This window comes from Procambarus clarkii, chromosome 13, assembly GCF_040958095.1.
Source record: "Procambarus clarkii isolate CNS0578487 chromosome 13, FALCON_Pclarkii_2.0, whole genome shotgun sequence".
NCBI lineage: Eukaryota > Metazoa > Arthropoda > Malacostraca > Decapoda > Cambaridae > Procambarus > Procambarus clarkii.
This window is the reverse complement of record NC_091162.1, coordinates 12,043,847-12,058,137: the sequence shown is the minus strand read 5'-3', so window position 1 is coordinate 12,058,137 and position 14,291 is coordinate 12,043,847. Positions and strand designations below refer to the sequence as shown.

General features: G+C 49.3%; 1 protein-coding gene across 2 annotated transcripts in view; it reads left to right on the top strand.

The window, feature by feature from the left end:
* The first annotated feature begins 224 nt into the window (after positions 1 to 224).
* The window catches only part of LOC123757201 (glutamate-gated chloride channel), a 163,421-nt gene continuing 149,354 nt past the window's right edge, over positions 225 to 14,291 (top strand). The window contains exon 1 of one of the 2 annotated variants that reach the window (XM_069323635.1): positions 225 to 1,019. The gene's annotated coding sequence lies outside the window, so the exon portion shown is untranslated. The remainder of the gene's footprint in view (positions 1,020 to 14,291) is intronic. The other variant, XM_069323636.1, reaches the window with a different exon arrangement.

Genomic DNA, 14,291 nt, shown 5'->3' with positions numbered 1-14,291 from the left:
GGTCCACTAGGCAGCTCTGAGAAGAATGTCCCCCAAAATGGAAGACAGGAGTGGAAGGCTTTTAAGGAAAATGTGACCAGGGAAGAGGAATAGGTGTAGAGAGAGAGAGAGAGAGAGAGAGAGAGAGAGAGAGAGAGAGAGAGAGAGAGAGAGAGAGTTGCGCAGAGGTGTACAAGAGGCTGGTGGGAGGGTGCTGGTGGTAGAGTACCTCCCGGCCTGGCCTCAGTCTGCTGCCACCCACCGCAGGAGCAGGACATCGGTGCTGCGCTCTGTGATCCGCCGCACATTAATAATAAAAAAAGAGAAAGAACCCTTTCCATATGCTCTTGGAAGAGTGGCCAGCCCGCGCACCGTCCCATGAGCGGGGATAGTAAGATGATTACCACTTTCCTCTTGACCTAAGAGACACCACAAGATAAGAATTATTGGTTCTTAATTTGGTTTTCTGACTGGATGCGTTTTTGAAGATAATTGAGGGAGTTTTGTGTGTGTTGTGAGGCGGGAGGACACGAGCCAGGAATGGTTTGGGCACTGACGTTGAGGCTGGGTGCTGTTATGGCTGTTATAACGCTGTTCTTCGCTCGTGAAGAACACCGCCCCGAGAACAAGTGAGGAACACTCCCTCTTTACTCATCAGTAACTCACCGTAAAGACAAAATACAAAACAGGAACAATTTTTCGAGAGAAAAAATAGCATCGGAATTATTTCCAATCAATTTCGCACAGTGATTGCAAAATTTGATCGCGGATAAGACCGTAAAAAATTGTGTGAGAGTTGTGTGGTCATTGATGGTGTCTTGAGTAGACGTGACCACCTTCACCCTCGCCCCCAGGACGAGGCAGGCCAGCCTCTGCCTGCCACAACCTGTATTTACCCCGGGCGAAGCACCTGTAGCAGGCCATGGAGTGCGTTTGGGTGTGAGGAGTCGTCAGGTGCGTGGCCTCTCCCTCTGCTGGACACCTCCACAACACCTCAACGGTCCTTCTTCCCCTCAGCATGTTGACCTGAAGCTGTCAAGGTGAGGGGTCTTGTTAGTACCTGAAGCTGTCAAGGTGAGGGGTCTAGTTTGTACCTGAAGCTGTCAAGGGGAGGGTCTAGTTTGTACCTGAAGCTGACAAGGTGAGGGGTCTAGTTTGTACCTGAAGCTGTCAAGGTGAGGGGTCTAGTTTGTACCTGAAGCTGTCAAGGTGAGGGGTCTAGTTTGTACCTGAAGCTGTCAAGGTGAGGGTTCTAGTTAGTACCTGAAGCTGTCAAAGTGAGGGATCTTGTTAGTACCTGAAGCTGTCAAGGTGAGGGGTCTAGTTAGTACCTGAAGCTGTCAAGGTGAGGGGTCTAGTTAGTACCTGAAGCTGTCAAGGGGAGGGTCTAGTTTGTACCTGAAGCTGTCAAGGTGAGGGGTCTAGTTAGTATCTGAAGCTGTCAAGGTGAGGGGTCTAGTTTGTACCTGAAGCTGTCAAGGTGAGGGGGTCTTGTTTGTACTTGAAGCTGTCAAGGTGAGGGTCTAGTTTGTACCTGAAGCTGTCAAGGTGAAGGTCTAGTTTGTACCTGAAGCTGTCAAGGTGAGGGTCTAGTTTGTACCTGAAGCTGTCAAGGTGAGGGGTCTAGTTTGCACCTGAAGCTGTCAAGGTGAGGGGTCTAGTTTGTACCTGAAGCTGTCAAGGTGAGGGGTCTAGTTTGTACCTGAAGCTGTCAAGGTGAGGGGTCTAGTTTGTACCTGAAGCTGTCAAGATGAGGGGTCTAGTTTGTACCTGAAGCTGTCAAGGTGAGGGGTCTAGTTAGTACCTGAAGCTGTCAACGTGAGGGGTCTAGTTTGTACCTGAAGCTGTCAACGTGAGGGGTCTAGTTAGTACCTGAAGCTGTCAAGGTGAGGGGGTCTAGTTAGTACCTGAAGCTGTCAAGGTGAGGGGTCTAGTTTGTACCTGAAGCTGTCAAGGTTCATCTCACAGCCTCCTAAAGTGACAGTACTTACATTAACTTGAGGAAAGTACCAGTATGTAGTGATGGATCATCAGAAAGTACCAATGTACTCTACACCCCTGCCTCCCCCCTGCCTGTCTGCCCCTGCTTGTCCCTGCCTCTTATGCCTGCCTCTGCCTGTCTGCCCCTTGCCCCCTGTCTGCCTTGCCCCCTGCCACCCCTGCCTACCCTGCCACCCCTGCCTCCCCTGCCACCCCTGCCTACCCTGCCACCCCTGCCACCCCTGCCTACCCTGCCACCCCTGCCTACCCTGCCACCCCTGCCTACCCTGCCACCCCTGCCTACCCTGACACCCCTGCCTACCCTGCCACCCCTGCCTACCCTGCCACCCCTACCTACCCTGCCACCCCTGCCTCCCCTGCCACCCCTGCCTACCCTGCCACCCCTGCCTACCCTGCCACCCCTACCTACCCTGCCACCCCTGCCTACCCTGCCACCCCTGCCTACCCTGCCACCCCTGCCTCCCCTGCCACCCCTGCCTACCCTGCCACCCCTGCCTACCCTGCCACCCCTGCCTCCCCTGCCTACCCTGCCACCCCTGCCTCCCCTGCCTACCCTGCCACCCCTGCCTACCCTGCCACCCCTGCCTCCCCTGCCTACCCTGCCACCCCTGCCTCCCCTGCCTACCCTGCCACCCCTGCCTCCCCTGCCTACCCTGCCTACCCTGCCACCCCTGCCACCTCTGCCTCCCCTGCCACCCCTGCCTACCCTGCCACCCCTGCCTTCCCTGCCACCCCTGCCTCCCCTGCCACCCCTGCCTACCCTGCCACCCCTGCCTACCCTGCCTGCACTCCACCAACCACCAGAGTGAGCCTTCACTCTGAAACAAACAGAACCTCGTAAAGGCTTACCAGCGCCACCCTTGTAAACACCAGGATCACCAGTGTGTTACCCAAGCAGAACGCGATATTGCAATGGAACTTCCGAGGATATAAGGGCAATATAGCACACCTGCAAACATTGATACTAAAAATACACACCTGTAAACATTGATACTAAAAATACACACCTGCAAACATTGATACTAAAAATACACACCTGCAAACATTGATACTAAAAATACACGCCTGCAAACATTGATACTAAAAATACACGCCTGCAAACATTGATACTAAAAATACACACCTGCAAACATTGATACTAAAAATACACACCTGCAAACATTGATACTAAAAATACACACCTGCAAACATTGATACTAAAAATACACACCTGCAAACATTGATACTAAAAATACACACCTGCAAACATTGATACTAAAAATACACACCTGCAAACATTGATACTAAAAATACACACCTGTGTGCGTTTGTGTGATGTAAACAGCTTTGCAGACCCGATATAAGGCAACATTTCAATTCATTATTCGATTTCGTAAACTTAGGTTCCGATGCCAAGAAAGGTGTATAGTCTTTAGTATACGGTATACTAGTGTACCTCTTCCTCCTAAAGCAACCAAGAGGTTATAACTAGCTTCCCGAACCACCACCAGGGTACTGGACCTGGCAATGCTAGGCTTGATCTACACACACACACACACACACACACACACACACACACACACACACACACACACACACACACACACACACACGCACACACACACAGGGACCAAAGAGCCAGAGCTCAACCCCCGCAAGCACAACTAGATGAGTACAACTAGGTGAGTACACTCACAGGAGAGTACATGATCACCACACACTCAGGGGAGAGAGAGTACTTGTTCAACACACTCAGGAGAGAGTACATGATCACCACACACTCAGGGGAGAGAGAGTACACGATCAACACACACTCACAGGAGAGAGAGTACATGATCACCACACACACTCACAGGAGAGAGAGAGTACATGATCCACACACACACTCACAGGAGAGAGAGTACATGATCACCACACACTCACAGGAGAGAGAGTACATGATCCACACACACACTCACAGGAGAGAGTACATGATCCACACACACACTCACAGGAGAGAGAGTACATGATCCACACACACACTCACAGGAGAGAGAGAGTACATGATCCACACACACACTCACAGGAGAGAGAGTACATGATCCACACACACACTCACAGGAGAGAGAGTACATGATCACCACACACACTCACAGGAGAGAGAGTACATGATCCACACACACACTCACAGGAGAGAGAGTACATGATCACCACACACTCACAGGAGAGAGAGTACATGATCACCACACACTCACAGGAGAGAGAGTACATGATCACCACACACACTCACAGGAGAGAGAGAGTACATGATCCACACACACACTCACAGGAGAGAGAGTACATGATCACCACACACACTCACAGGAGAGAGAGAGTACATGATCCACACACACACTCACAGGAGAGAGAGTACATGATCCACACACACACTCACAGGAGAGAGAGTACATGATCCACACACACACTCACAGGAGAGAGAGAGTACATGATCCACACACACACTCACAGGAGAGAGAGTACATGATCCACACACACACTCACAGGAGAGAGAGTACATGATCACCACACACACTCACAGGAGAGAGAGTACATGATCCACACACACACTCACAGGAGAGAGAGTACATGATCACCACACACTCACAGGAGAGAGAGTACATGATCACCACACACTCACAGGAGAGAGAGTACATGATCACCACACACACTCACAGGAGAGAGAGAGTACATGATCCACACACACACTCACAGGAGAGAGAGTACATGATCACCACACACACTCACAGGAGAGAGAGAGTACATGATCCACACACACACTCACAGGAGAGAGAGTACATGATCCACACACACACTCACAGGAGAGAGAGTACATGATCCACACTCACAGGAGAGAGAGTACATGATCCACACACACACTCACAGGAGAGAGAGTACATGATCCACACACTCACAGGAGAGAGAGTACATGATCCACACACACACTCACAGGAGAGAGAGTACACGATCCACACACAAAACACAATACAACACACTACAATACCCCCCCCCCATACAATCACCAACATGATTGTACCAGAGACACAACCGAGGTTCAACATACAATTAAATACAACTTTATACAATTAAACATACACAAATAACTGAGAACTGAGACGATGTTGTATTTCGGAAAAGATAAAAATACATCTGAGTATTGTATCATAAAAATACATCCGTGACTACATTCCCCCCCCTCTCCTTCCTCTTTCCCAGTACGCTTTCCCATCGATTATATGCCTATAATCACCTCCTTAACAGCGATTATATGCCTATAATCGTCTCCTTAACAGCGATTATATGCCTATAATCGTCTCCTTATCAGCGATTATATGCCTATAATCGTCTCCTTATCAGCGATTATATGCCTATAATCACCTCCTTAACGGCGATCATGTGTCTATAATCATCTCCTTAACGGCGATCATATGTCTATAATCATCTCCTTAACGGCGATCGTATACCTATAATCATCTTAACAACAATCATATACCTATAATCATCTCCTTAACAATCATATACCTATAATCGTCTCCTTAACAGCGATTATAGACTTTTTCAAGGCGCAAAGCATCATGAAAAAAGGCTTCATAGATTATAATACGGTACTTAAGGTGTTGTTATGTAACCTTAAATTCGTTATTATACAGGTAAAGGGTGTGTCTACAGAGCTTTAAATTGGTTAGTTTGTTGGTTGAGGGGGTCGTTATTGTTGGTGTGGGGGGGGGGGGGGTTACGAGCTGGGAATAAGGGTCGTTTGTCTCCCTCTAATTGCTTTGTTCGATATGGTGATTCCCTTTTTTTTACTACTCTGGGTGGTATTTTGACTCTTTTCTGTTCATTAATCAGTTTGTTCAGTGTTACCTGACTTGTTCAAATAATTTGGTTATCTTGGCATGTTATATCATTATTGATATGACCATTGTAGGTAGTTCTACATATTTTCCTACATAGGATATATATATATATATATATATATATATATATATATATATATATATATATATATATATATATATATATATATATGCATATATATTACTATGCCATTAGGTATTATTTTGCTCTCTGCCTCCGAAGATGCTGAAGAGTGTTTTAGCTAAACGCTTCCTTTGGAAGCATACCTAAGAGGAATTAATAATTGTTAGAGGAACTTAGCAGAGTTAATGTGTCATCTTTGTTCAAAAAAGTCGAAGAACATAGGCAATACAGAGAGACGTCTTATGCTACAATCATCACTGGAAGCCTCTCGATAGAGTTATGTCTTGCTGAATACTAAAAACTGTTTCCAAATACACACAGCAATCACAATAGCCTGATGCATCAAATGAGCAAATACAGAATTGCGTAAAACCCTGGTTTGTGTCTCGGAGAGACTGCAGGATTCGTTGGTAAATCAAGATGATTTCCCGGTTGCAATTCTTTTGACCATGTCGTAGCTCAGTCGATTAAGGCAGCGTCTGGGATGCTCTCGGACGTAGGTTCGAATCCTCGTCACGGACCTTGTGGATTTTGTTCACTGTTTCCAATAAATACACACACACACACACACACATACATAAATACACACATACATACATACATACGTTGTATGGACGCTTGTTGAGAGCTGGAAAATTTCCTGTTCATATTTTCCCCTTGTGAATTTTACTGGAACAGTTTCATGGATCATAAGCTGTATGGAGTGTTTCATTTGTGGCGTTGGAGCCGCTAAATGTGTGTGTGTGTGTGTGTGTGTGTGTGTGTGTGTGTGTGTGTGTGTGTGTGTGTGTGTGTGTGTGTGTGTACTCACCTATTTGTACTCGCCTATTTGTGCTTGCAGGATCGAGCATTGACTCTTGGATCCCGCCTTTCCAGCTATCGGTTGTTTACAGCAATGACTCCTGTCCCATTTGTGTGTGTGTCGCCTATCCCCCCCCCCCGCCCCCCCCTCGGCAAAATAGTGGTCGAATTGCACACTCGGGTTTCTGCAATAGAGCCGAGGCCTTGCAAGCTGGTGCAACAGCAGCGCCTATTATCATAAACGCGCTCTCTTACATAATGTTTCAAGGCTGCAAGTCTCCATATTGGGGAAACAATGCCCGGGGGGGGGGGGGGGTTTATTTGGCTTGAATGACGAGTCTCTGAATTCCTTTTAGGCGATGTTGGGAGTTGTGGTCTGGTGTGTGTGTGTGTGTCGAGGAGACCGTCCTGCCCTGAGTGTGGCTTGTTGGAGGAAGCAACAGGCAGTTAAACCGCTGCCTGGAGCGGTTTATCTCCGCTACCGATAAACCGCTGCCTGGAGATAGCGGTTCAAGAGACCAGTGCCACTATCAGCGTGCCATGGATCTCTCGGCAGTGTGGTGACGGGGTGTGTGTTGTATCTGCCACTGGCACCTCTCGATGTATTTAATTGTAGGATTTAGTTTGAGGTGTATTATGAGGTGAACAATACCCTTCCACCCCCCCTACCCTTCTACAATACCCCCACACCTCATGGGGGGACAGGCAGCCTGGGGATGTGACCATGGCAATCGTCTTGACTTCATTCTTTAGCTCTTGGGCCCCAACCTTCCCACCGCCAGTCATGTGAATAATACAATGATTTATTTCCCTGTATTTGCAAGTAGAAGGGAACTATGAGGAAAAAATGACAAGCCATTACGACTATATATATCAGTAGAATTTATATTGGTTATTGTTGTTCAGTTGTAGCGGTGTGTATGAGTTGTATAACTTCCTGTTATACAGGAAGTTATACAAGTCCTGACTTGTGATCCTGTGGTCCCGGGTTCGATCCCGGGCGCCGGCGAGAAACAATGGGCAAAAGTTTCTTTCACCCTATGCTCCTGTTACCTAGCAGTAAAATAGGTACCTGGGTGTTAGTCAGCTGTCACGGGCTGCTTCCTGGGGATGGAGGCCTGGTCGAGGACCGGGCCGCGGGGACACTAAAGCCCCGAAATTATCTCAAGATAACTTCCCACAGCGGGGGCTGCGGGGGGCGGGGGTTGTTAGACTTCAGATAGCGTAGGTAATTATATAGTTAAATGTTATCGTGTACTCGGTTAATTCATTCTTTACCTCCCCGGGCGTGTGTGAATGGTAGTTACCTCCCCGGGCGTGTGTGAATGGTAGTTAGCAAGTATCGTAGCGTTAAGCCCTCGTTGTTCAGTCGTCTCGTTAAACAGCAAGACTTACCTTGAGGTGCTTCCGGGGCTTAGTGTCCCCGCGGCCCGGTCGTCGACCAGGCCTCCTGGTTGCTGGACTGACCAACCAGGCTGTTGGACGCGGCTGCTAGAGGCCTGACGTATGAGTCACAGCCTGGTTGACCAGGTATCCCTGACCAAGACTTTGTACCATTCCGGTTATTAATTTGTAACTATTCCATTAAAATAGTTTCTACTGATGTTTAGGGAAGCGACTCGCTGGTTTGTTTTGAGTTATCGTTGTCATAACCCGGGGCCAACTACCCCATTACGGGGCGCCGGGTATATTATGGGGGAGTGATGATTAACGTCGTGCTGGGTCGGTTCAAGCGGCGTCCAACATTAACTACTCAACTACCATCATGAACTGGTTGTGTATTCACCTATTTATACTTGCGGGGGTTGAGCTCTGGCTCTTTGGTCCCGATTTGTGTGTGTACTCACCTAGTTGTCCTCGCCTAGTTGTGTTTGCGGGGTTGAGCTCTGGCTCTTTAGTCCCGCCTCTCAACCGTCAATCAACAGGTGTACAGATTCCTGATTGAGTGTGTGTGGTTGTGTGTGTGTGTGTGTGTGCTCACCTAGTTGTGCTTGCGGGGGTTGAGCTCTGGCTCTTTGGTACCGCCTCTCAACCGTCACTCGAGCCTCGTTAGCGCCTGTGCCAACCAGGTGGTTCACGCGGCGTTAACAGCCCTCTTCCGTACACTCCTTCAGTCAGTGTGACGACTTACAAGTATTTACCGGTTGTTTCTACACACTAACTACACAATCAGACTAATACAATTAACCTGAGAGTTGATTAAAGTGTAGTCTAATTTGCCACACTCCCATGTAGACAAAGAGGCTCGTTGACTTGAGGCACAATCGACTTGAGAATGGTCCAGGACGGACCGAAACGTCGTCGTCCCTTCAATTTCTAGTGTGTGGTCTGGTCATCATCAAAGAGGCTCGTTAGCTGGACGCCAATAGACATTATAATTGTGTGAACTCTAATTGTCTATTACATGAAGTAGTGATTGTAACAGAGTACGAATCCCCAGAGATTATATTTTATTAATTCGAGTTAAATTTGTAATTGAATGTAACGCGGGGGAAATTATTTCCAATAGGAAGTGTGGCAGTGGTGCCAGTCGGAGGGGGGGAGGGGTGCCAGCTGGAGGGGGGGGGGGGGAGGGGTAGGGGGGAGGGGGTGTTATCCGTGGGGTTGAGAGCTTGTTATTACCGCGGCCAGCAGGCACAAGTGTTCGCCTGAACAGCCTTATTAGCGACTGTGCTTCTGGCCACACTGTTGCTCACTTGTTGACGCGCGCCTGGTTTGGCCCTGTTGGCACCCCTGGTTGTTATGTGGGGGGGGGGGTTGTAGGGGGGTTCGGGGGGTGGGTGACAGTACAGTCACCCCAATCTCGTTCCCTAGAGTGGGGGGGGGGGGAGTGATAGCGGATAGGGAGGACCAGACTGTTCAGGTTGAAGCTTGGCATAGTGACACACGATGCCAGAAGAATGTGTGTTGGTGTCATGACACCTCCTGGTGGACGAGGCTGGCACTGCCGAGGCACTGAAGAGAGCCTGGCACTGTCGAGGCACTGAAGAGAGCCTTGGCACTGCCAAGACACTCACCAGAGCCTGGCACTGCCAAGACACTCACCAGAGCCTGGCACTGCCAAGACACTCACCAGAGCCTGGCACTGCCATGGCACTCACTCCCCAAGAGCCTGGCACTGTCAAAAGTGCTCGTGATAATTATCACTTGAGTGACTCTCCGCCCTGCTGGTGTCATGTAAACATTATTACTGATGTTGTTGTCTGAAACAATGTAGTGTTGATCTTGGCTGTTGTCACCCTTCAAACTGAAGACGGTTAGCAGTCGACCAATCAGAGGGGCCACTAGGCCTCTGACGTCACGACCAGAGGACCACGCCCAAAACACGGCGGCGGACAGTTCAGATACCAACAGGGTAGAGAGAAGACCTGGACTTAGACCCGGCAAGAATCCTGTGTGTGTCTGCAGGTCCTGACCAAGTTGGTACCAACCCACACTCAAGGTTTGTGTGTGTGTGTGATGACTGTATGGCCTCTTGCTCGCTCCTGGGTATACACTAGGTGTACACTAGGTATACACTAGGTGTACACTGGGTATACACTGGGTGTACACTGGGTGTAAACATTAGACATTGTCATCTGTGGCCCTTTGAAAGATCCGGTGTTCATCAGTTTGGAGGTTTGGTGTCGTGTTGTGTGCTCTGGTGGTGATGTTCCTAGTGTCATCTGGAGAGTGTGATAGGGTGCTATAGTTGGTGTTCTTGTCTGTCTGTCTCTCAGATATGAAGATGAGAAATTGCTGGAGCAAGCATAGTACCCTGGAAGACTGTGCTTTCATAGTGGATGATGCGGATTCTACAGTCTTCATTATTATTACACACACTTCTCTTTGTTAAGAAGTTAAGAGACACCTTCCTGTTCGGTCAGTAATCCACTTTTAATCGCATTTTGTGAGTAGTAATAGTTTAGTCAAACTGTTCGAAAAGCTTTCGCGAAATGTGTTATATGAGCATTTTGCTTGTCTGGCATCTAAGACTACGTCATAATGGTCGAGTAATTGTGAGAGGCACGAGCGTCCTGTTCTGAACCCGTCTTGTACACGGTAATGTGATTTCCTGGTACAGTTTACCCCTCTTGATTGGTTCCTCTTGTTCAGTTGCACGTTCCTGTGGTTCATCTCAGTGTCTAGCTCCCATTCCTGCCTTCTCGCTATCATGCTCCTAACCTAAGCATCGTTCGTTGTATCGTTATCCTTGAGTATCCTGTGTATCCGGATCACGTCTCATTCGTCTTTCTGAAAACATCCCGTGGCATTCCCCCCCCCCCCGTACTTCACTGCTATAACTTACATCTTCCTTTGCCTCTCAAGACTTTTATTTTGCTAACGGCATGTTTAGACGCCCAACGACCCCTGGGTGGCGTGGCGGGCTTGGTGAACACCACCACACTGACTTAAACTGTAGGAAAGTAAGGTATGAGATACTTGTAAATGTCACAACGTACACGCTTGCTTGGGTTCACACACACACACACACACACACACACACACACACACACACACACACACACACACACACACACACACACACACACACACACACACATGTATATATATATCCACGTCTGCCAACTTGAGCACGGTGCGGGTCCCCTTCCCTCCATCAATGTTTTTTTGAAGGGGACTACCTCGCTGTGTTTGTATAGGTGAGAGCGTCGCTCCCCCCCCACACACCCTCCCCCCCCCCCCCACACACGCACACAGGGCTGGGTGGCCGAGCGGACAGCGCTCTAGACTCGTGGACCTAGGGACCGGGGTTCCATCCCCACACCCGGCGGAGACAGATGGGCAGTTTCCTTAACTTTGATGCTCCTGTTAGCTAGCAGTAAATAGGTACCTGGGAGTTAGACAGCTGCTACGGGCAGCTTCCTGGGGTGTGTGTGTGTGTGTGGAGGAGCAAACATTAGTGGTTAGTAACAGTTAATTGACAGTTGAGAGGCGTTCCGAAAGAGCAGAGTTCGACCCCCGCAAACTCAAATAGGTGAACACACACCCCCCCCCCCCAGGCCTCCCCCCACATAGAATCACCATAAATGTTCACTATAAAAGTCAACAATGACACAGTACTCACCGTAGGTCAGTAATGCCCAGCACGACCTTCACACTCTACCGTAAACCTAACTACGTGACCCGCCATGCGGAAGGGGGACTATGTAACTATTTTTTTTAGCTACCTAGACATATTAGACGAGCCAAAGTGTGTGGGTCCTAACCGGCCCTGTACCTGGTGGAGAGATATGGCCGGGTACAGCACACAGTTCCACATCCCCACACCTGCCAGGTACAGAGATATCACCCGGTACAGAGCCTCCACCGTCAGTACAAACTGTACCCTACCCCCTCATATGCTTGCATGTTTGTGATCAACACATTATAGTCTCTTAAAGACTGAGAGATCAATATATAACACATTCTCACACCCTAGAGAGAAGCCGCCACCGTCAATATAACAATGTTCTGCTTCGGGAAATAAAATTCTACTCAGAAAATAATGTCCATGTACTTTTGAAGTGTGGGAGAGAGAGAGTTGAGGGAGTGCTGAGAGCCCTTGAGAGGCGGGAGTGTCTTGGGAGTGACCACAGAGCTGGTCCCTCACACACACACTCCTCAAGAGTCGTTAGGGACACGTCTAACAGCCTCATCTTACAACCTCTGACCAGACAGGCCCCTGAGGCCTACTGCTCTTATTGTTGAACGCTGATGTTACATATTAATGGTGTATATATTTACTTGTAGTATTTACTATTTCTATCTGTACAATCGAGCTATTTAGCTCTTGGACCCCGCCTTTCTAACCAATCTATTTTTTTCCCTCAATTATATCTACTACATATATTTATCGTTCTCACACACACACACATCCCCAGGAAGCAGCCCGTAGCAGCTGTCTAACTCCCAGGTACCTATTTACTGCGAGGTGAACAGGTGCATCAGGGGGTGAAAGAAATTACCATATTTGTTTCCGCCTCCGCCGGGAATCGAACCCGGGGCCATTGGGACTAAGACCCACCAGGCGCTATCCACTCAGCCACGAGGCCCCCCAGGTGTGCGTGCGTGCGTGCGGGGGGGGGGGAAGGGGGGGGGGCGTCGAAACTCTCCCAACTCACACAATGGAAATATTATTCAAAGTACATCCCGGATTTGGTTAAAGAATTTGGAGGAATTGTATTCTTTGGCGAAGCAATTGTTGACTCACGGACCTCCCTCTCAGCTGGTGAACAGCTGTACGCTCGTTCCCGACGGGTGGGGGTGTTCCCGACGGGTGGGGGGGGGGGGTCCGACGAGGGTAAATACATTTAATCTTGTTAGGATACAAAATAATGGTGAACAAGTATGAACAAAGTACAATCGTCAACAGTGTCGTCATCCAGTACGTAACCTGACATTGTGACCCCAGTGGTCCGTGTCCAGTGGTCCGTGTCCAGTGGTCCGTGCCCAGCGGTCCGTGTCCAGTGGTCCGTGTCCAGTGGTCCGTGCCCAGCGGTCCGTGTCCAGCGGTCCGTGTCCAGCGGTCCGTGTCCAGTGGTCCGTGTCCAGCGGTCCGTGTCCAGCGGTCCGTGTCCAGTGGTCCGTGTCCAGTGGTCCGTGTCCAGCGGTCCGTGTCCAGTGGTCCGTGTCCAGTGGTCCGTGTCCAGCGGTCCGTGTCCAGTGGTCCGTGTCCAGCGGTCCGTGTCCAGTGGTCCGTGTCCAGCGGTCCGTGTCCAGTGGTCCGTGTCCAGTGGTCCGTGTCCAGCGGTCCGTGTCCAGCGGTCCGTGCCCAGCGGTCCGTGTCCCAACGTACCAACATTACTAGTCTAACGTTGGACCTTGCAATTAATATATTGTACCTGTACAAATTGCTATTTTTACCTGTGCATCCTCGCTCTGGTCTCCGAGAGAGAGAGACAGAGAGAGAGAGAGAGAGTGAGAGAGAGCGAGAGAGGGAGAGAGAGATATTAACCCTTTCACATCTGAGAATTTTCTTTTCTTTGCTATTTCTCGACATTTATTGATTTACGTTATCTCTATCACTTACGTAGAGTGTATAGGGGAGAGCGGGAGCCACCGTGAGCCTCCACCAACAGGCAGGAGGAACACCAACCACAGCCACCTGCCCCCCCCCCTCCCCCCTCACCACACAGGTACCCCCTCGCCAGGCTTGTTAGCTCGCTAATCACACTACTACCTCGTTATCTGTAAGGCTCAGGCTAATTTGACCAACTCAAATGTTGACAGTCATTATAGAGCTTATGCTCTATAAATATTATTAGTGATTGTGAGTGGTTGTTGCGGTGGTAATGGAATAGTTACACTGGAAGACTTTACTGGTTGTTGGAGAGTTATAAGGGTGAAGGTCCTTCACACACACGTGGTGTAGGTTATTATGGGGGTGGGGGGTGGGGGGGTTATGGCACCCCCTCACATACTTCACTAATGCTTTACATGTGAGGAGGGGGGAAGGGGGGGGGGGCCTCACCCCCCACAGCCTACTTTGGAGAGTTGCCACTTCTCTCCCCCCCTTTCCCCCCTCTCTCAGTTCGTTCTCCACACCCCCCCTC